Source organism: Chrysoperla carnea, chromosome 4 (assembly GCF_905475395.1).
Source record: "Chrysoperla carnea chromosome 4, inChrCarn1.1, whole genome shotgun sequence".
Taxonomy (NCBI): Eukaryota; Metazoa; Arthropoda; class Insecta; order Neuroptera; family Chrysopidae; genus Chrysoperla; species Chrysoperla carnea.
Genome location: NC_058340.1, coordinates 44,888,847 through 44,911,239, shown reverse-complemented (window position 1 = coordinate 44,911,239; position 22,393 = coordinate 44,888,847). Strand labels below are relative to the sequence as shown.

At 29.6% G+C, this 22,393-nt stretch overlaps 1 protein-coding gene across 6 annotated transcripts in view; it reads right to left on the bottom strand.

Moving 5' to 3' along the window:
• Nucleotides 1-22,393, bottom strand: part of LOC123297828 (rho GTPase-activating protein 26) — a 227,983-nt gene that overhangs the window by 26,092 nt on the left and 179,498 nt on the right. The window contains exon 1 of one of the 6 annotated variants that reach the window (XM_044879629.1): nt 13,293-13,405. The exons of the other annotated variants lie outside the window; for them this stretch is intronic. The gene's annotated coding sequence lies outside the window, so the exon portion shown is untranslated. Of the gene's footprint in view, nt 1-13,292; nt 13,406-22,393 lie in introns of those variants that run through there. 6 annotated transcript variants of the gene reach the window in all.

Here is a 22,393-nt window from a genome sequence, read left to right as displayed (position 1 = left end):
CGAGTGTTATGGAAGGAATGAGAACAAGAGAGGTGGAGGCTATTAAGCGGTGGTTTTTACTTTTAAGCCCAGTGAAGCTGGCAGGTGCCATGCTAGTTTTAATAAATAACCCCAAAGGAAGCTGACTCACTGACTTACTGACTAATGTATACAAATTCTAAGGGAGATTTTGCATTCGATGCGGAATTGCTTGGAACCTACAGAAAAAATTTTGGAAAACTTCAACTATTTCATTGCAACCCGACGGAAAATGTTCTATATATGCTAGAACGAAGAGATTTTCAATAATCAACCCGAAATAAAGTCAAATTAACATAATAATTCGAAAACTTTCATAACCTACATCGCAACCCCCCCGAAAATTGGAAAAACCCTTTCGAAACACACGGGGGAGAGATGCGGTTTTTTGCATTTGGTGGTAACTTTCTTATAAAATTTCTTTAAACTAATGAAGGTATTCGACAAACTTTAATTTTTTCACCCATTCCCCTAAAGAAGGGAATAATTTATTATGCTGATATAAGAATTCATAGAGTGTTATTTTCTGTGACACGAGCCATGGCTGAAGGCCACGACGGGGGCCGAGGAGCTCTCTTGCAAGCAAATCGAGTAAAAGCTCTCAAAAGTTTAAAAAAATTAAAATTATGGGTCGTAAAAACAACATTTTTGTAAAAAGTATTATCTATCCATTTCCAATAATCCATCAGCCTGTGCTTGACCAAACGAAATATAATTATAGGGAAAATTTAAAACGAGAAGGGGCAAAATTTGTATAAATAAAATAGTTATTTTTTATGTTCAGCGTTTTTGAATACTAACTGAAATTTATTTTGTATAATGTAAGTATTAAGAAGTTTTCATTTTCAAAGTTGTACCTTTATTGTATCATCACAATCCTATTCAAATATTATGTAAATATGTATTATAAATTTACATAGCTGATTCTATCACAGGAGGATTTTAATAAAATTAAGTAAATACCTTTAGATAAAATCTTATCTCGGATTCAAATAGCTTTATACTTCTCGAGAGCATCTAACTAAAATAGGGGTAAATTAAATGAGAATTTCTTCTAAAAATATTAAGGTAATATTTTGCTAACGTCACTGTAACTAATTTCTTCCGCCTAGTATTTCTGCCTAGTTTGATATAGCGAACGTTCCCAAATACAAATCGCTATGGCAATTAAAAAACACGACTGCCTTGCCAAAAACGAACTAAAAAGTAAAAAATAACTTTTATTAGTTAATCTGTATTTACAAAGCGAAATATAACTCATTTATTCGCTAACTGAACAGGTAAATAAAAGTATCACTGCGGTGGGGACCGTTCTGTGTAACACATTTCAATCTAAGAGATTCCCCGACTGCAATGACAATTTTATTTACTTGTTCAGTTAGTGAGTAAATGAGTGACCTTTCGCTTTGTACATGCAGATTAAGTAATAAAACTTTTGTTTTACTTTTTAGTTCGTTTTTTTGGCAGACCAGTTGATGTCCTTCTATTAGAATATTTCTCTTTTTAAAAAATAACTACCAATTTTATGAACTTAACAGAAAAATGTTTTGAACAAAAGTTGTTTGTTACTTTAAAAAGCAAAATGGTGCAATATAAATACTGAGCAACATGAGCTATTTTTATACCATGTATATGAAGAAATATATCAAGGTATATACAGTTTAGTTCCAAGTTTGAACGCTTGAAAATATTGATGTAACCAACAAAATTTTGGTACAGATGTTCAAAAAATCACCTAATTAGTCCGGTTGTCTGCTCGTCTGTCTGTCTGTCAACACGATAATTCAAAAACAAAGAGATATCAAGCTGAAATTTTTAAAAGGTGCTTAGGACGTAAAAATGAGGTCGAGTTCGTAAATGAGCAACATAGGCCAATTGGGTTTTGGATCCGCAAGACTCATCTGGTAAACCGTTAGTGCTAGAACAAACGTTTTACAAAATATTTCTTATAAACAAATTAACAACTTTTGTTTGAAACATTTTTTCGTAAACATCATTGTACCGCGAGGGCACATTAGACGCAAATTATATAGTATGTATTATATGTTAATATCAGTTATGTATGTTTGGCTATATAAGAGTGACTATCTTTCTTTACTTACATGAGGTAAAAAAACAAATGATTGCGTAAGCAACAGTGTCTATACATGGTATTTTAACAATTAACTCAGTCAATTGTTTGTTTTCACTTGTTTAACCTAATTTTTGTAACACCTACAACCACTTAAAATATCGCACTAAGAACCATCTATATTTTAAGTATTCAAAAATAGCGACTGTATTCTGCGATTACGTTTCAAATACTCAATGTATAAAAGTTTTTGGTATTTGTGACTTGAAAAGTATCGCTAATACGTGTGCATGTAAATAACATTGGTTGCGTTAGTAAATTTAATAAATAATAAAATATCTAATAAATTTAAATATATTTAAATTGTTTATTATTTATTTCACTTTCATTACATACTGTAATCATTTAATATAATGTAATTTAGGTAATATGATTCTATTACATAGTAATCATTCATTTATATTATTACAATTACACATGTACATTTATGTTATCTGTAAAAATATTCCACATTCTTTAAAGGAAATTTATTTTCTTTCTTTTTACTCACTTTCCTTTAATTATTTAACTGTTTTTGAATTTTCTAAAAATTCAATTATTGGGACTCATCAGAACTAAAATCTAATATTTTTCTGGTATTTGACAAAAAAAGGTTAGGGCGAAGAACAGAAATTGTGACTATATTTTATCAATTGACGATTTTTCTAGCAAGTATAATACAGGCTATATTTTGAGTCTTATCCATGTTATGAACAATAAATATTATAATTTTTCTTGGTTACTTGGACAATTAAAATAATCTAGGTGTTATGTCTCAAATATTGCAACGTTTCATTGGCGTTTATTTCCAACTTCTTCAAGCAAGCCACACCTACAGTAATTGAAAAACAGAACTCATTAAATTTAACTATATCTTTAAGAGTAAATATATTTTTTCTTTTCTTTTCTTAAATTTGAAATAAATGTAACGAGTTCTGTTCTTCACTTACTGTAGCTTCTTGCTTGACGAAGTAATAAAGGCCAACGAAACGTTGCAATATTTGAAAAATAAGACCTAGATTATTTTACCCCCGGACTAAAAAAAGGGGTGTTCTAAGTTTGACCGCTATGTGTGTATGTCTGTGTATGTGTTAATTTTTTTGGTTTCATATAAAGGAAATTTAACGACGAGTGTTCTTAGGTATGTGCGAGTTTAGGTTTCCGCACCCGAAAAAACTAAAAAATTGGCTTTCAAAGTCGATTCAGTTTCGAAAAGGCATGACATATGATTAATTACTACGGACATAATTGGTCAAATAAACCTGGCTCACATCATTTCAAAAAGTGAAATGGTAAAATAATTAGGTAATTCAAAACAATAATTCAAAAGAACAAAGTCAACTCAAATATTTCAATTTCAATTAAAATATTTCCAAAAATTTGTTTATCTGTTCGTCTGTGTGTTTCTTAGTGGCATGGTAGCCCCTAAACGGTCGTTTCCAAAAATCGTTTTACAAGGAATAAATCGTATTTGTCGGGGATTTTTTAAATTTTGTAAATTTCACTTGTTACATTGAATATCAATGTTTTTGTTTTGTGTATTACTTCAAAGGTTCAAAGGAATAAATTTTTTTCTACATGTATTCAGAACGTTTGCGCAAAACAATTAAAAGTTAGTCGTCTATATTACAGTTCCTCGTACATTGTAGTTTGTAGGTTTGTATACTCAATGTCACAAAAAATGCTCGTTTTAAAACATTCTAAGTGTTACTATTATAACATAACATATGATGCGTAAGCTTAGAATGGTTTTAACTGTGGCACTTTTTCTGACAGTGAGTGTACATACACCACATATTATAATAAAATTGCCTAGACATTTTTTACAATATTTAAATAGTCAATAAAGGTATGGTACTTATGTCTGCAGTTATATAAAAAGGGTTACAACAATAATTATTTGTATGAGAAATAGGTACTTCTATTGTAGATATGCCTAGTCTGTAGTATAGTCAAAGTGCACTTGTCTATAATTTCTAAACGATCATACGGTTTTAGTTACATTGTTATGTGTTATTATGCTTATTGAAGGAACACGCACCGCACCGCAGTCATGTTTTCGATGATAATGGGGGATTCTCTAACAAAATTATTAAATTCCTTTTTTATCGGAAGAATATTTCACGGATATTTGGTTTGTATGTTAACGGCTTTAATGTCTTCACATTTCTATCACAACCAGTAGATTTCCTCTGACGTATGTGTTCTCTTTTTCTTATTATACTATTTAGATACCTTGCTAATACATTGAATAAGCTGGAAAAAAATGTCGATGGTGGAAAAGTTGGGAAACAGCACCAATTTTAATGAAACTTTTTGTAACATGTTTATAGGACTCCTAGGAACCATCAGCCCACTTAAGCAATTCATAGGGGGCACATGAAATACTTAGTTTGCCGTTTATTTACCAAAAAATGGAATTTCCGGTCAAAAATGTTCGGAATAGTGACAAAAAGACTTTGGGAGTATGAGGCCGCATCTATGTAATCTGATTCGGATTCAGCGACGAAAAATATCTAGTACTAGATGACCATTTTAAGCCAAAATAAGCATTTAAAAAATCCAAAATAAGCATTTGTTTCTCTTACAACCACAAAATTGTAACTATAGTTCTTTCTATTCAACAATAAAATGGTTTACAAAAGAAGAAGGCTCGTTTTTTTGGTACAAAGTTTTTGCAACCCAATAAACAAATGTGGCAAATTTGAAAGATGCAACACTTTTTTAACCGACTTCAAACAAAAAAGGAGGAAGTTATCAATTCGACTGTATTTTTTCTATGTGTGTTACCTCAGAACTTTCGGCTGGGTGAACTGATTTTGATGATTCTTTATGTATTTGAAAGCTGGCGGTCCCCGTGTGGTCCCATTTCATTTTGGTCCAGTTCTGATAACGACATCCATTAGAAAACCATTTGCATTAAAAATGCACGGCCAGAGGACGAATAACTCAATATCACGCCAACCGATTTCGATTATTCTTTTTTTAGTGACAAATTAGTTAGTGTACTTTAGATTCACTAAAAATCACAAAATAAAAAAAAATAAAAACTTTTAACAAAAAGAAAACCCACATCAAGAGAAAAACTTTTTCAAAACAAATTAATATGCACTAAAAAGTAAAAAAACAACGATAATATAATTTTAACTTCTTTATATTATCGTTATTTTTTTACTTTTTAGTGCATATTAATTTGTTTTAGAAAAGTTTTTCTTTTGAAGTCAGTTTTCTTTTTGTTAAAAGTTTTTTTTATCTTTTTATATATTTAGTTTCATTGTACTAAACAAGAAAAAACTTTCTACTTTAAAATTTTCCTCTATGCCTTATCAATTCAGAAATAAAAAATCGAAAATTTCAGAATCGAAATGTTCATTCCAACAGTAATTTTTAATTAGAAACTATATAATGCCTTGGGCTGTTAAAACATCCAAATAACTAACATGATAATTGAATAAACACAGACCAAACATAGACGTAATATACTCAATATAGTTGAACCTTAACAAATATTATGATGCATCATCATAATTTACAAAACCACAAAACAATTGAGTACAACCTATCTCTACATTCTACATATTGTTAATTGAATGGAAAACTCAATTCGATATTGCAGAAGGAGGGAAAACAACATGCTAACCTAACCTCTATGTGTATTTGTTTTTCAAATGTATATTTTAATTATTTACACACACAAAAAATCAATAAATTTATTGATTAATTCATCATATATGTCTGTTTATCTAGCTATTCCATTTTCTATTAAAAAATATTATTTGCAATAATTTCGCGTTAGTGCAAACACTCACGATCACATTATCATGTCGCTATCATCTCAAAGTAACATACAGATATTCATATAGACCTAGACCAGGGGTGGAGACGATTTACGAATTAGCGTTCCATTTTTTCTGAAGAAAATGTTGAATGAGACCATAGACGTCGTAATGTGTAAAATAATTTTGATAAAATAATTTTTGATAAATTTTCTGAAATCTACATGTGAAACAAATTTTATAATAATATACGTGAAATTTACAAAATTTAAAAAACCCCCGACAAATATTTCGGCTACGAAACCCTAAACTCGAATTTGAAACATATCTAAGAACACTCTAAATTAAATTGCTTTTTTCCTTAAAGCCTTTTGCAAACTGAATCGATTTGTAAGATCATCGTCAGTTTTTAGTTTTTTCGGGTGCGGTACCCTAATTTTGAAACATAGTTAAGAACACTCTCCATTAAATTACTTTTCAAATAAAACCAAAAAAATTAAATTCGGTTCATCCGTTAAGGCGCTACGATACCACAGACAGACAGACACACACACATAGCGGTCAAACTTAATATATAACACCCCCTTTTTTAGTTCGGGGGTTAATTAGTTCGGAGGTTAAAAAAAATTTAATTTCAGCTTGATATCTCTTTTCGCTTTTGAGTTATCGTGATGACAGACAGGCAGACATATGAACAGCCGGAAATGAAAACTTTGGGTGATTTTATGAACACCTATACCAAAAATTTGTTCGTATCATCAATATTTTTAAGCGTCACAAACTTGGGACTGAACTTAGTATAACTTGATATATTTCATATATACATGGTATAATTATTATTAAAGTGGGCATGAAAGCTCTTGTGGAATAATTTAAAGCTTTTTCTTTCTAATCTTGACAAAACACTCATCAGTGCAAATGAGGAAAGTCAAATATATGAGCGAAAAGTGAAGTTCATAAAATTTTATTTTGTACATAAATCAATATTTATATTTCTATCTATATTTTCGTTAAAAATTTAAAAGGATATTTTAAAATAAAGTGCATGTTTTTAAGCTGATTTTGCAATAAAATTATAAGATTTTTATAAAAATAAATATCTAATATACGTATAATTTTATTGAGAGTCCAATGATCGATGTCGGAAGTGAAAATATATCTCGGTAAACAAGCAGTAGTGAGTGTGATTCTTGTAGATCAGATCCAATCACCAATTATAGGTGATGAATTTCGAGCTTGGAATCTAATTTACACTCTGATTGATTGAATTGTTAATAATAATTATTTACAAGGGGTTTTTTTATTTAGCTTGATATGTATCTAGGTATCTATGTAATAGAACTTCAAAAAGTCCGATTGAAAATTGAAATTTCGCACACTTATCAAGAACCGATGACAATACAATAATGAAATAAGTTTCTCCGATTATCGTGTAAAAAAGCCGTGAGTGCTTTTTAAGATATTTTATAATGACTGTACTTTTACTAATATCTGTTAATCAAATATTTACAATAATTGAAATCCAGCACCCAACGCTATGATAAAATGATTTTTTTCTTAATCATTCTATTTTGTTTGAAATAATAGATATTATTTTGTACTTTTTAGTTCAGCTGTATATAAAAACGTGTTTTTTAGTTTTTACTATTATTTATTTGAACTTAAGTTTTTTATGCAAATAACTCAAGTTTTATTGAGAAAATTTTTCAAAAACAAGTAAAAATAAACCATTGATTGAGTTAATTGTTGAAATACCATGTATAGACCGTGTTGATTACGGAATCGTTTGTTTTATCACGTCACGTAAACAAAGAGAGATAGCCAGTCATACATACATATCACACATGACTGATATTCCCATATAACATATACTATACAATAATCGAACCTATTTTGCAATCTTACGGGTACACAGTGATGTTTTCGAAAAAATGTTTCAAGCAAAAGTTGTTTATTTTTTTATTAGGAACATTTCTTACATTTAAACTTTTGTTCTATCTCTAACGGTTTACAAAATTGGTCCTACGGACCCAAGATCAAATTGACCTATTAGTCTAGGAGCCAGTGACAGATTTTCACGACCAAGTCCCTCCCAATCAAAAATTTGTGAAATGCATTAGGGATTTATACTACGAATACTCGCGACCGTCAGCTGCGACTCCGTGGGTGGGGCGGGCAGTGGCAGCCTCCCACGCATGGAGGAAAAAAAAATCTTTTCAGTCATTTCCTCCCATTTGAAAATTTGTCAGATTATAGTTTACCTAGTATTTTAAAGAAAAAACAAAGTCAGCTGACCATAACATGGTGGATTATATATCAGCTGGCTGCTTGAACATGAAAAAAAAAATTTATATTTTCAATGATTTCCTCTCAACTAAAAATTTACCTGGTGGTCGTTTATATGCTACTATGAATGAAAATTAATGTCAGCTTGCTATATCTAAGTGGAAAGTTTGTCAGCTGGTACCTTCAAAGGTGTAACGCAGCAACATCGATCACCTACTGTATCTTATCAGCTGACGACTTTTCCCTTGACTTACAGCTAGCTGATTTTTTTCATTATTTACTAGAGCATATTAACAATCATCCTATAAATTTTCGTCCGGGAGAAAATAACGTATCTTAAGTTATTCGGCAGTATGCTTGATTTGAGTGTTTTGATAACAAATTTAAAGTTAAATAATGGAGAAAATGTTGGTATGAGTGAATTAATTAATGAATAATTTATTGTAGTTAAATATTTTTTTAATTTATTAACTTTCATTTCAACGAATTCATGAAAAATAACAATCAAAATTAATCACTTTCATTCTCGGCTTTGGCTTGAGTCGCTTTCATCTCTCTCTGATTCACTGTCAGAGTCGCTATCAGAGTTAGATGCGATCATATCTTCATCATCATCATCTGTAAAAAGATGAAAAAAAAAATTATTAATCCGTGTGTATAGTAAAACATGATCATATAAAAAAATAAAAATATAAAAACCTTTTTCAGGCTGAATGGTTATCTCTTCAATTGACGTTGGTAACTGAGTCCCAGAAAACCAATCCAGTTCGAATCGGTTGTCTACTTCTTCCCAACCATAGTCTGTAGGTTCTTCAGTTGTTGGAACTTTAAGGTTAGCGTGAGACCAAATTTGTGCAATGTAACACGCCCTCAAATATTGCTTGTGCAGTTCTGATTTGCATGGTGGTAGAGAAGAACCGTCAATACCTTTTTTAGGCAACTTGAATTCATCGTTACTGTCCAAAAATTTGTAAGTTTTTTGGAACAGTGCAACCCTAGCGTCGTTAATTTTTTTTAACCGATTAAGGCCATACATCTGACAAGCAAACTCCTGAATTTTTCGGAACATATCTTCCCTGTTCATCGATGGATCTGACATTTGTACAAAACACTCCGTAAAAGCTTCAGATTTGGACATAATTGAAAATGGACGCTTCTTGCCTTTTCTAAAAAATGCTGGGTTGTAGTCGCATCCTGTAAATGCATGGAATGCTGGAAGTGCTGCACTCAAATTCGATCCCAAAGTTTCATACAGTTGAGTGACATTGATGAACCTCATATGTTTTCCAACACCGACTTCCATAAAAACGTTAACATGTTGTGAAACATGAACCATATTAGCTAACATTATGACTAAAACATCAGTGTCAGAACAACGAATCGTTAAGTTAGCACTAAAATCGATTTGGCAAGTTAGACATTAGACATGTTTATTTTTTTACCGAGCTGTGACTATACTAACACTCTTGTCGACTAAACACGTTTCACTTTCTCCTCGAGTCGCATTATATTCCCCACCTATTTTTTTTCTACCGAAAATCTTCTACATGCGCTATACACAACAAAGGGCCTTTGTGCGCAGTCATGGCTGCGATATAGAAAGAAAGAATAACTTAAGATACGTTATTTTCTCCCGAACGAAAATTTATAGGATGATTGTTAATATGCTCTAGTAAATAATGAAAAAAATCAGCTAGCTGTAAGTCAAGGGAAAAGTCGTCAGCTGATAAGATACAGTAGGTGATCGATGTTGCTGCGTTACACCTTTGAAGGTACCAGCTGACAAACTTTCCACTTAGATATAGCAAGCTGACATTAATTTTCATTCATAGTAGCATATAAACGACCACCAGGTAAATTTTTAGTTGAGAGGAAATCATTGAAAATATAAATTTTTTTTTTCATGTTCAAGCAGCCAGCTGATATATAATCCACCATGTTATGGTCAGCTGACTTTGTTTTTTCTTTAAAATACTAGGTAAACTATAATCTGACAAATTTTCAAATGGGAGGAAATGACTGAAAAGATTTTTTTTTCCTCCATGCGTGGGAGGCTGCCACTGCCCGCCCCACCCACGGAGTCGCAGCTGACGGTCGCGAGTATTCGTAGTATAAGTGCCTAATGCATTTTACTAAGTTTCACTCGAGAAGAAATAATTGACCAAAATTGTACCTGGCTCCTAGACTATATGTTGCTCGATTACGAACTCGACCTCACTTTTTACGAACTGAGCAAGCTGTAAAAATATTTTCGTTTTTGAGTTATCGTGATGACAAATGGACAGAGCGACAGACAGACGCACAACTGGAAATTGTATAATTAGATGTCTAATTAGATTTTATAAATACCTATACCAAAATTTTTTTCATAGCATTAATAATTTTAAACGTTAAATATTTGGGACTAAACTTAGTATACCTTAATATATTTCATATACATGGTATAAAATTGTCAGTTCAAAGACGCACATCTCGCACGAACATTAAATTGAAAAGGTAACATTTTTTCGATAACCACATAATTTAGTCAGAAATAGAATGCAAAATTTTACCAATATGTTTTCAGACAATATTTTTTTAATAAAAATCTTTAAAAATTTTCATCCGAATTCAACAATAAACCAATAAAAATGTGTAAAAGATCCTATCAAATAAATAATACCTACCGTCATTGATTTTAAAATTATCCGATGAAAATATCCGATATTTATTATAAATATCTAAACATCGGATATTTTTGATATATATCCGATATATATCAAAATTTTGATATTTAAAAAAAACTAAAATGTTTTAAAGGTTTTATTTACTTAGGCGCTTCAAATCAGACAAATGAAACCAAAACATAAAATATTCTTCTAGATCAGGCCACGATTTGAGCTTAGTATTAGTAGGTTTTAACTCCTCTCCAATGCCATCAAAATTTGGGAAGTAGAAATACGGTAACAAACGCCAAAAATTACTAAATAATATTAAATTTTTTAAAATCATTTTTGTATTGATATATATCATAAAAATTCACGTGATATATATCGGATATATATCATGATATATATCCTCGAACCCTGGTATTTTTATACTCTATATATGCCATATATCAAATATATTAAGGTTAGCCCCAAGTTGGTAAGGCTTAGAAATATTGATGATACAAACAAAATTTTGGTATAGATGTTCATAAAATTATGTAATTAGTCCATTTCCGTTTACTCATCTGTCCGTCCGTGCACACGATAATTCAAAAACGAAAAGAGATATCGTACTGAAATTTTTATAACGTATTCAAGACGTAAAAAGTCAGTTTGAGTTTGAAAATGAGCAACATAGGTCCATTGGATCTGGAGTCTATAGCGCCCATCTTGTCTTCTTCGTAAATATCATTATTTTTCCGTGAGGAAGTAAATTACGGAAAATTTTGGTGTCCATATTTTCCGAAACTATAAAAGATAGAGAGTTGAAAATTTGTAGGTAGTTTCTTGAGTCTTGTGATTTTTGAAAAAACAAAAAAGAAAGTTTCTAGAAAATACTTCTTTAATATTCGAAATTTTCAATACTTGAACAAATGGAGGGTGGAACGCTACCATAAATGGGTTTGTTTTTTAAAGTTTTCTAATTTATTAAAAAATAGTGCAATTATCATAATAATTTGAGATAACGTGGAACATTTGTTGAGACCATTGTTCCTAAATCAGGAACATGTGTGAATACCTATATAACGAAAACAACCCAAGAAGGAAAGTTATATAAGTAAAAAAGAATTCCTAGAAAACCCTGGATATGCAATTTTAAGTGAAATACGAAGAATCATAGAAGACCCATTTACAAACTCCCACGCACGTGTATTTTTTTTATTTTTCCACTTTATCGATAATTTATGTTTACATTTAATCATCCAATTTTTAGTATCGAACCTTCATTTTAGTTTTAAATCAAAATACCAAAAATCGTACTAATTTTGACTGAATATTTTCGTCTATAATTTTTATATTATTATAATAAATATAAAAAACAAAAAAATCAACGCATTATGTAAATTATCATATACAGGATGATCGGTAAAAATAATTATAATTTTGGAAAAAATCCATATTGTCCAAAAAATAGCTAGGAAAAAAATTTTTATAGGAAGATATTTATGTCATAAGTTCAAACTAAAATTCGAGAAATATTTTTAAGATAATTGGGTTCTCTGTATCCAATATCTCTCTGATAAAGTATTATTATTTCGCGTTTAAGATTTCGAGGTAATCATATCGATTACGATTTCTGCAGATAAGATAAATTATTAAAGAACTCGAAACAAGTTAGTTTTACTAATTAATTTTCGAAATTTCGAAGACTAAAAGAATAAAAAACTTAAGTAATTACTACGTCACGTTGCCTAAGTAACCTTAATTGATATAAATTATTGTTGGTACTAGTCTCATATGTTTTAGGACTGCATATTGGCCATGAGCACATAATGGATCGAAATTTGTGTGTTTTTTTTGTCTGTCATTTGGAGGGTTGAAATAGGTAAGTTTGTTAATAGACAAATGAAGATTGCATCGTAACTCGAGTGTCTAATTTATGGAAATCAATTTTTTCCAATTTTCATGTTTTTCAAAGTTTTTTTTTGCACCTCGTATACGTTAAAAGATAACCATTATGTGTATACAAATGGCTTTAAAACTTCCGAAAGGGTTGAAAAGTGGCGGTTTTTTATTCTGCAAAACTTATCACGTATTGTGTTGCCAATAACTTTCTTCTAATATATATATATGTCAAACAAAAATTTGAATTAATTCGATTAAAATCACTATTTTCTTTTATCAATCTCCAAAACGCAGACAAAAATAATTAAATTTCTCTTTATCATGGGCTTACGGTCTAATATATTAAACAAGCCTCTTCAAATCCTAGTACCTGTATGTACTTAAAGTCCGAGTAAAAATTAATACACCACTTTTCCCGAACATTCTGTATACATTTTTACCCTACGACAATAAAAATAGAAAATATTGATTTATTATTTTTAATTAACAAAACAAACAAAGATATTTTAAAAAATTGTCCTAATTAAATACATAAATAAAAAATTTTTTTTTTTAAATTAATTTTACCTTAGAAGCATTATATTTTCCAACAATTTTCACAAAAAACACATGAATTTAAACTGAATAAAAATAATTTTAAATGAAACCACTGATTACTTAATAATTTCACATAATAATTTTATTATTAAAAATAGAGTTTTTCCACTATTTTAAAGGAAAAATTTGAAAATATGTCACAAATGTATTTTTTTCTGTTCAATTAAATTGTTGATTTAGTTAAATAATAACCTGTGAACCTGTGTCATGTATGTGACGACACATTACTTTAATATGATGATTGATAATAATTTATTTTTTAAATGAAATAATAAAGCGATAATAATGATGATGTTGAATTAGGAGAAGAAGAAGACGAAGCGCGCGCGAATTTTTAATGAAAACCTACACACAAAAACTCTCTACTAAATAAACAGCCATTCTCATAAGAACTGAATATATCATACCATGTTCTATAACTAAGAACCATTCATATATACAACACACTAGTAACCTACTATCTTACTTTGTTACATTGTATTAAAGAAAGACAACGATATTACATATTTTACTTTGTGTATAAATGGTGTGTTATACTTTGTTTACATGAGTGAGTTTTTTTACGTAACAAGTTGTTTTTTGCGATTTATACAGTTAGATATGAAAATAAAGAGAAAAAAGTGTAATTTGTAAGTTTTGTTAATGAGTGTTTTCAATATATTTTTAACTGACTTAAAAAAAAGAAAAGGGTTCCGAATTCGGACATAGTACGTACAGTTATTTTGCCAAAATAATGATAATGATTCGAAATACGCCCACTCATTTAACGAACATCATTTAATGATGGGAAAACTCTCAAAGTGATGGCTTTAAAATTAGTCTCTTCACCTTTAACAATCTTGATAATTTTTCGAGATAATTCACCATAATTTCTATGATTTGCCAGCCTTCATGTCATCTAAGAACATAAGTGTCTTTATAGTCTTCATAATTCCTTGCGTATATTATTCCTATATTTGAATGTTTTAAAAAGAAATTGGTGGAATTAAACTGTGACAAATGGTATTTAATTCAATTGTAAATATTGGAATGGCTATTATTTATTGTTTTTTCCGTATAATTTCCAATTTTCCCGTTAGTTTGTTCGAATTTCATTTAGTTGTTATAGACGAAACCTTTTGCTTATAATTGATGAAAATTGAAAGTGATATAATTCGAAAGGTATTCTTACTCTTCCATAGATGTGCGGAACATCAAAAAAAGTATGCATTACTGTTAAAGAGAAAACAAAAAAAAGTAAAGTGGGTACATATTTTCTCAGACAAAACGTTACTTAGCTGAGACCGAAAGCTGAAAGCCTCTTAAGAGATAAAGAAAGTCAACGGTCTAAGTTTAAAAGTGATCAAGAAAAAACTAATTTTCGTTACATATTTATAGATGGACTGGAGTGATACCTACCCGCTTCGCTGGGTATAAAAGTAAAGATTGATAAAGATTGCTCTCGCTTACCCCCTTTCTATAACACTCAAAATAATGGTAACGTAAGTCAAATTAAATTTTTTTTTTTAAATTTTTTATTAATATATCTTTATAAATTATATCTCATGTGTTATTCTAAAGTATGAGCTATATTGCTGTACAGTTTCATTAAAAACCATTCGATAGTTTTAGCTTGAAAGCGTAACAAACAAACATTTATAATATAATAGAGATAGGTAATATAATAGAGATAAGTATATATCTTGTTTAAAACTAAAATATTTTCTGTGTTACAATGGAAATTCTATGTTGGCGCAGTAAACTTTAGCATGTTTGAAATTGGAAATTCCTGGTAAGATTGGAAAAATACTCTTTTTTAGGATTCCGTAATAAATAAATACTTGAATATTTCCTATTTATAAATAATAGATGGCATTACAAAAATAGTATTTGTCTATAATTATAGAGGACGATAATAGTTTTAGTATTATTAAAGTTACAATGAGAGTTATTTTTCTATTATCATAGATGGCTTGTATTATTAAAGAGATTAACATATAGTAAATATATTGGATTTGATGGCATTTTTTGAGTTTGGTTATTTTTTCTTTTGATTGAAAGTTATATTTTTAAATATGATTTTTTAAATTATGCGTTTATGAAAAAAAAATTATTGTTATGCATGATGGACGTCTGTTGTTACGCTTACAATTTTTGTCATGGTTTAAATTAAAGTAAGCAGAGTATACAAATTTTTAAGGAAATAATAATAAGTTTTTTGCAATTTCATCTAAGAAAGATTAAACTTATAGTCAAATGAATCTAATTTATCGAATAATTAATATTCAAGAAGAGTTTTACAACATAATTAATTTTTTTTCAAATTTAAGACAAATTTTTTAATTTACTTTTAAGAAGTGGTATACATTTTTTTTTTATTAGTTCGCTTTCTTTTTTGGTGGCCTATTTGTGAATCTGCTTGATCGGTATATGTTTTAAATTTATCGGGAATTAATGCAATTCCCGATAAGTTGAAGAGCTTAAAATCTCAGTATATTTGTAAATCGGAAGAGACAATAGGTACAATGTTATGAATGCACCTTGATTTTCAATGTACAGCGTGGCCAAACTAGTTAATCTTGTTTGAGTCATTATAGACCGCAAGTATACGTTTTTATCAATTTAAGTTTAGAAAAACTGCGATCGCCACTTGCAACAGTCACTGGTACTGTTAACAGTATGCGTATTGATACATGTTGGGATATATCTCTTGTTGGGATACACTGATATTGGGATATAACTCTTGAAGCTTGTGAAATTTGTCACGCAGGTCTTTTAAATGGTCAGAAATCTAAAATTTTGAAAAATTTTGACTGTTCCACTTAACATAGGCTAAAGTACGTTGTATTTTGATAATAAATTGAATTTCACAACTACAATGTACAAAAAACGTCGAACTGAATTCATATTCATTTTCTTAATTTCTAGAACCCACACACAGAGGTTGTGTGGTGACCATAGGAGATTTTAAAGCAAAATAAAAAAAAGATGTTACCTTTTATTTTATAACATATGTAGTGCATTTAAAATTTAATCAAAAATGTTTGTCCAATAAAAAAATATATAGGCCAAATAAAATAAAAATTTGAATATCAAAAAATTAATTGACCGCGTATTCAATAAAAATCTAATAAAAGTAAAAAAAATAACTAGGCGTAACGGTAAAACGTAGATAATTTCATGGTCTTTTTTATAATATACAAAAATGTACAATCTTTATTACAATGGTATCGAAAAATTATTTTATTTACGATAAACCCAATATTAAAGCTTACCACAGACGTCGTAATTTAACAGGTTCATTCCATGTCATATGAGAAACATTTTTAAATAATAAATTCTTGAAAACCTTATTATACATAAATGTAGGCAAACGTCTTTTATTTAGTAAAAATTTATTTACCAGAGGATAAATATCAATTATGACATTAATTGACATTTTGATGAATTGCTTTTGATTTTTCTTTCCAGGCATATGCTAGTCAAAGCGTCACCATCAGTCACTGGCGTTATTTAAAGTGTCTTTTTCGGTTCGGTCAGGTAACACCTTATTGTGGGTTATAGATATTAAATACCGATTTTTGGGATAAATATTTGTAAATAGAACTGAGAAACCGATTCGAATAAATATAATGGATATATAAACCAAAATTAATATATAGATACACTTGCCATCAAAAAATCTCCTCTTTGAAAAAATCCAAATATTTATTTCGATGAAATGTAAAAGTTAAAAAGGATAATTAACGATATTTGCAAGGTTGATGAAATTAGCAAATGAACTAGATGTCACAGTTTTGAATAGTTAATTCAAGACTTCGTAGCCAACGACGAGATTAAAGTGCCAAAAATCTAAATTAATTTCTCAGTCAATTGTTTGTTTTCACTTGTTAGTTGTTCATAAGTTTGTTTACATAACAAAACATTAGATCCGATTTTGTTTTCATAGAACTAAAGTGTGAAGTTTCAGTCCGCTCACTGAAGTATATAAATCGATCTTAAGAATGCTTTTGGTACAGAGCTGTACCAACTTGTTATTAATAAATAATAAAATTAATTATGCTAATAAAATGGTAATAAATCATACAAGCGGTTTATAATTGTACAAGCCGTTTATTTATTTATACAACCCGTAATCAGCCGGTTTTATTTTATTACTAGAACCATAAAAATTTCTAATGATATTAAAGCTATTCAAATGATGTAAAACTTTCAATTTGGTTCAATTTTTCATACTTCGTCATAGCAAAACACAACAACTTTGATAGAACAGCCTTGATTGTGTTTTCTTAAGACAGTATATGTTATTATTACCCAATTTAATCCCCTCCGTATCTATATTAATGCATAATTGGATACCTCCCACATCTAAGTGTCTCTTAGTCTCATAATTGGTGAAATAATTTGAGAAATATGTATTATTTTTGTTTTCTTTATAAATAATTTGTAAATAATCAATTTACAATAAATTATTGTTTTATGATAGTCCCCTCTATATTATAAAGTGACACCTACTAATTTAATGAATTTGATAGGTCTGTGAATTATAAATCTTTCTATTTTTTGCATAGCCACATCTCTCGAATCAGACCTCAGATCAAAATTTGGTAAAGAGCTTTTCCATTTATCTTGATAAGCTTAATTTACTGTTATAATTTTCTGCTATCAATAACAGAACACCTTGTATGTCGTATAAAGAAACTTTTCAAAATAGAGCAAAATATTTTTACGTATTTTATGCGCCTTTAAACTATACACTAACAGAATAAGCTCATAACAAAGCTCGTTCATGTGTGTATATGTGATATACATTCATATACGACATTTAATAATATTGAAAGTTCGACATAGTGAAAACAATAATAAAATATACCTACATGGTTTTTTTTTCCTTTTTTACTTCATGTAATAAATTTGAATATAACACGCATGCGTCTTGTAATTTATGATGAAAACACAAGCGCAGTGTTGTCATTTTACCACGCGTTTGGATGATATCCTCAAACAAAAACATGCTACAAGAAGTGTAGCAGTAATATTCACATAAACATTATAGACCTGGAGTTCAATATACTAAAAAAATTCCGAATTTACTATCGATATTTGCTATTTTTATATATGAGTTTTAAATGTCAACATAAAAATTGGTTTGAGTCTGTGATATCCATACTATATCCATACAATATTATACATAGAGAACGCCATGTCCCAAAATTTGCGATATGATCAATGAGAGAGAAGGCTGCCAGTTAGTTCCTATGTGTTCTTGTCTAATCTATATGTCATTGGCTAGATATTGTTTACATTATTGCTATTAAATAAACAGGTTGTTCAAAAACGATTTACGGAATATTATTTAATACATTAAAAGTTATTCAAAATTTCGAAACGACAAAAGAAACTTTAAACTTTAAAATTTTTTTGTGATTGACTGTGGGCTTATTACACGAAGTTTGTGAGATATTGTTTATAAAAAAATTGTGAAATGAGTCGTCAGGTATTATTGTAATTTTTTACTTGTGAAAACTGCGGCCACATATTGGAGGATATTCAAATCTGCATATTAAAACACTTTTTCATTTTTCAGAAAAAAATACAAAACTGTATATACCATCTTTGTACAAAACAAAAATAATAGTAGCAGACACAAAATCTCTATGCATCATATGATTATGACATATGTCTATTACAAGGACACAGGAATCCACACAAGGACACAGGATCTCTCTTTCATCACATCGCATCACCTTACAGGCTAGCCATATCCCTCGCGTTATCTATGTATAATATTCTATGGTGATATCAAAGAATACAGGTTGTGCATCTCTACATTCTTTGGTAATACACATCATAATGAATGCTTTTACAGAATATGTGCGTATTTGAAAAACTCAAAAGAAATATAAGTACTCAAAAAATATATTAATGAATTTACCTATGTTTGTATTGTGTTTTTCATTAATTAATAAATTCACACCAAAAATCATGATTTAATTTATTAATTTAATTATTGTTCTTTTAATCTGTTTACTTTTTTGGCATGGTGAGCTTCTGGTCTATTATTATATATGAATTGTTGTATTATTGCATCTATGTGTGTTTGTGTGAGTACATTTTCCTACATTTGTAACTGAACAAGTGAAAAGTTTGTATTCACCAGGGATAACTAAATTATTTTCTGTTATGTACTGAAAAAATTCGTACGCTATCAAAATGTTTTCTCGAAAGTTTTATAGTTATTATTTACTAAGTTATTAGGAATTTGCCAGGGTGCTTGATGACAAGTGAATATTTAATTAGAAATAATAAAAAATGTTGTAAATACGAAGTTTTATAATTACACTCATTTGTTTATAAAAACGTATTTATCGCTTTCAATTTACACAACAAAACCTGAAAAAATGCTTATACCTAATAAAAAAAAGCTAATTTAAGAGCTGATCATATTTCAAAACCTTTGAGTTAGCGAAACTCACCAAGCGAATAAATATGATTTCGGCTATACAAATTTGACCAAGGCACAAACTGAAAATCAAATTTGACGATTCTCAAGTCCATAGGTTATAGTTTACATTTGCAAAAGTCATGACTCTCCTGGTCTCTATTAAATTTCCTTTTTCCGTAAAGCCTTTTCCAAACTGAACCGATTTTGAAAATCATCGCTAAGAACGCTGTCCATTGAATTACCTTTCAAACAAAACCAAAAAAATCGGTTTCTCCGTTTATACGCTACGATGCCACAGACAGACAGACAGGGACACACACATAGTGGTCAAACTTATAACACCCTTTTTTTTGGTTCGGGAGCTAAAAAGAAAACTTTGACTTAAAGAATGCATTGCAGTAGTTCTCGTACTCTTTCCTCTTCTGATGGCTGAATACTTTCCGTTAAAAAAACCCTTGGCTATTATGTCTCAATCTGTATAATGTACATCATTGATTATGCCAATTAAGAAATTTCATACCGAATACCTATAGAATCATTTAGAATTAAGATCGTATTGGTTCATTAAATAAAATTGTTTAACCCTGAATATGATTTTAATAATAGTACAATTCATACATTATATCCTTTATCCACTTATTTCAAGATCAATAATATTATCCTTTTCAATGGTACACTTATCTTTGTTTTATGTCGTTTTATAAACAGAGATAGATTATAATATTACCGATTAGTAGGATAAGGATGTAAGATTATTACTAGAATCGCAGTAGCAACTAGCAGTATACATTTGATTCGATTTTGTTTCTATAAGGGTGATTACTCACTTTGTTAGCTAAAGCGGAAAAATAGATTGCTGGAAAAAACATCCAAGAAAAGAAATTCGTGAAAATTGTTTAAAAAAGTAATCTGGTAAAATATTTTGTATTTAACTTCAGTATTTTATTCACCGCTGTAGTGCGTAAACCTTTCGTAGGTTGGAAATTCATATGATAATTATTCGGTGAAATAAACTCAGCGTCAGGATATTGAACCCTTAACGGAACCCATAATTCGCACTTGAAACTTATCTAAGAACATTCTCCATAATCGAAACAAAAAAAATCCAATGCAGTTCATCCGTTTAGGCACTACGATGCCACAGACAGACACAGAGAAAGACTGATACACAAAGCGAGCAAACTTATAACACCCCTTTTTTGGTTCAGGGGTTAAAAATTCGTTTGAAACAAAAGATTAGATAAAATTTTAATTTGTTATCGATAAAGTATTTACTTTCATTTGAATAAAGCATATTTTATGTAAAAAATTGTTAAATCGAAATCAAAACCCATTTATTCGCAAAACCCATTTATTCGCAAGATATATAAAGGCACTCCTTTTCTCCAGCGTATCAGGCAAACTGTTTAAACAAAACTCTAAGAAAATGAAAACTTTAACTTTAATAAATAATTAACACTCTTTATTATCTATTAGGTAATAATTTTACGAAACATATAACTAGGAAAGACAACTGGCAATCAAGACATTTCCTTAATTTTTAAGGCCCGGCATTTTTTCCTCTCTAATCTTGCTATAGCTTTACACAACGTGCTTCTGTCTCAGCGAAAGAATCAAATATATCATTTAGTCCGCCGCAAAGGTAGTTTTATATTCAACGGCTAGGATCGTTAGGCCAGATAAACGTTCTTGATTCATTGTTGCACGCAAAAAGGTTTTAATTATTTTCAGTTTGCTGAAGCTTCGCTTATAGCTTGCAAATACTTTTGATATAATATGCACAGTATATTCTTAAAGTTAGACCTTAAAGTTCTTGTAAGTCATGATTGATTGCACAGACGTTGTCACAGGTCGAATGCACTTGACTTATCATTAATTTCGGTTACTAGCTCTTCAAATACGGCAAGTTCTTGGCAAAAATTAACTACATTCAAATATCTTGAATTTTTTCGTATCGGTTTCATTTATCTGCTGCTGTTGGATCCAAACTGGGATAAAGTTTATAAACCAACTTAGAAAGTGTTCAATAATCAGGCTTTTTAAAATTTTTTTTTCAAACACATTCTATTATAATTTTCAGGGCAAGTGCCCCTTCCAGATTATGGCTAAAAAGATTTTAATAGAAAAATTGTGATATAACCTTTACAATTTGTCTCATATTTAGAGAGGGAAAGGTTTAATATGGTTTATATAAAGGAAATGCTACGTATAGGTAAATAGTAAGTGAGACAGACAGTTATAAAATAAATGTGTTTTATATCCAGTACATATAGCTCTCAACATGGTAACTCTTTATGGTGGGGATATCAAAAATTTATCATATTCGATAGGGGTGATAAAATTTATTCATGTTACAAAAAAAGCACGTTCAATTCAATTTTAATTATAAATGTTTTGTGGATGCATTTCGTAGCATTATGTAACAAAATGATCTGTAATCAATTATAGTCGCATCAATGAATGTTTTTAGTCGGGAGTCCTCAATGACAGCTCCGATTTTGATGATTTTTTTTTCAAAATGATTCTTTTTGTATATTATTTAAAATCAGAGACATTTCAGATGGGGGAAATAATCTGGAGGGAGAATAGATAATATTGCGAGTCGCGACTGATATATCAACGCCCAGCCTGAATCGCTAATGATAGA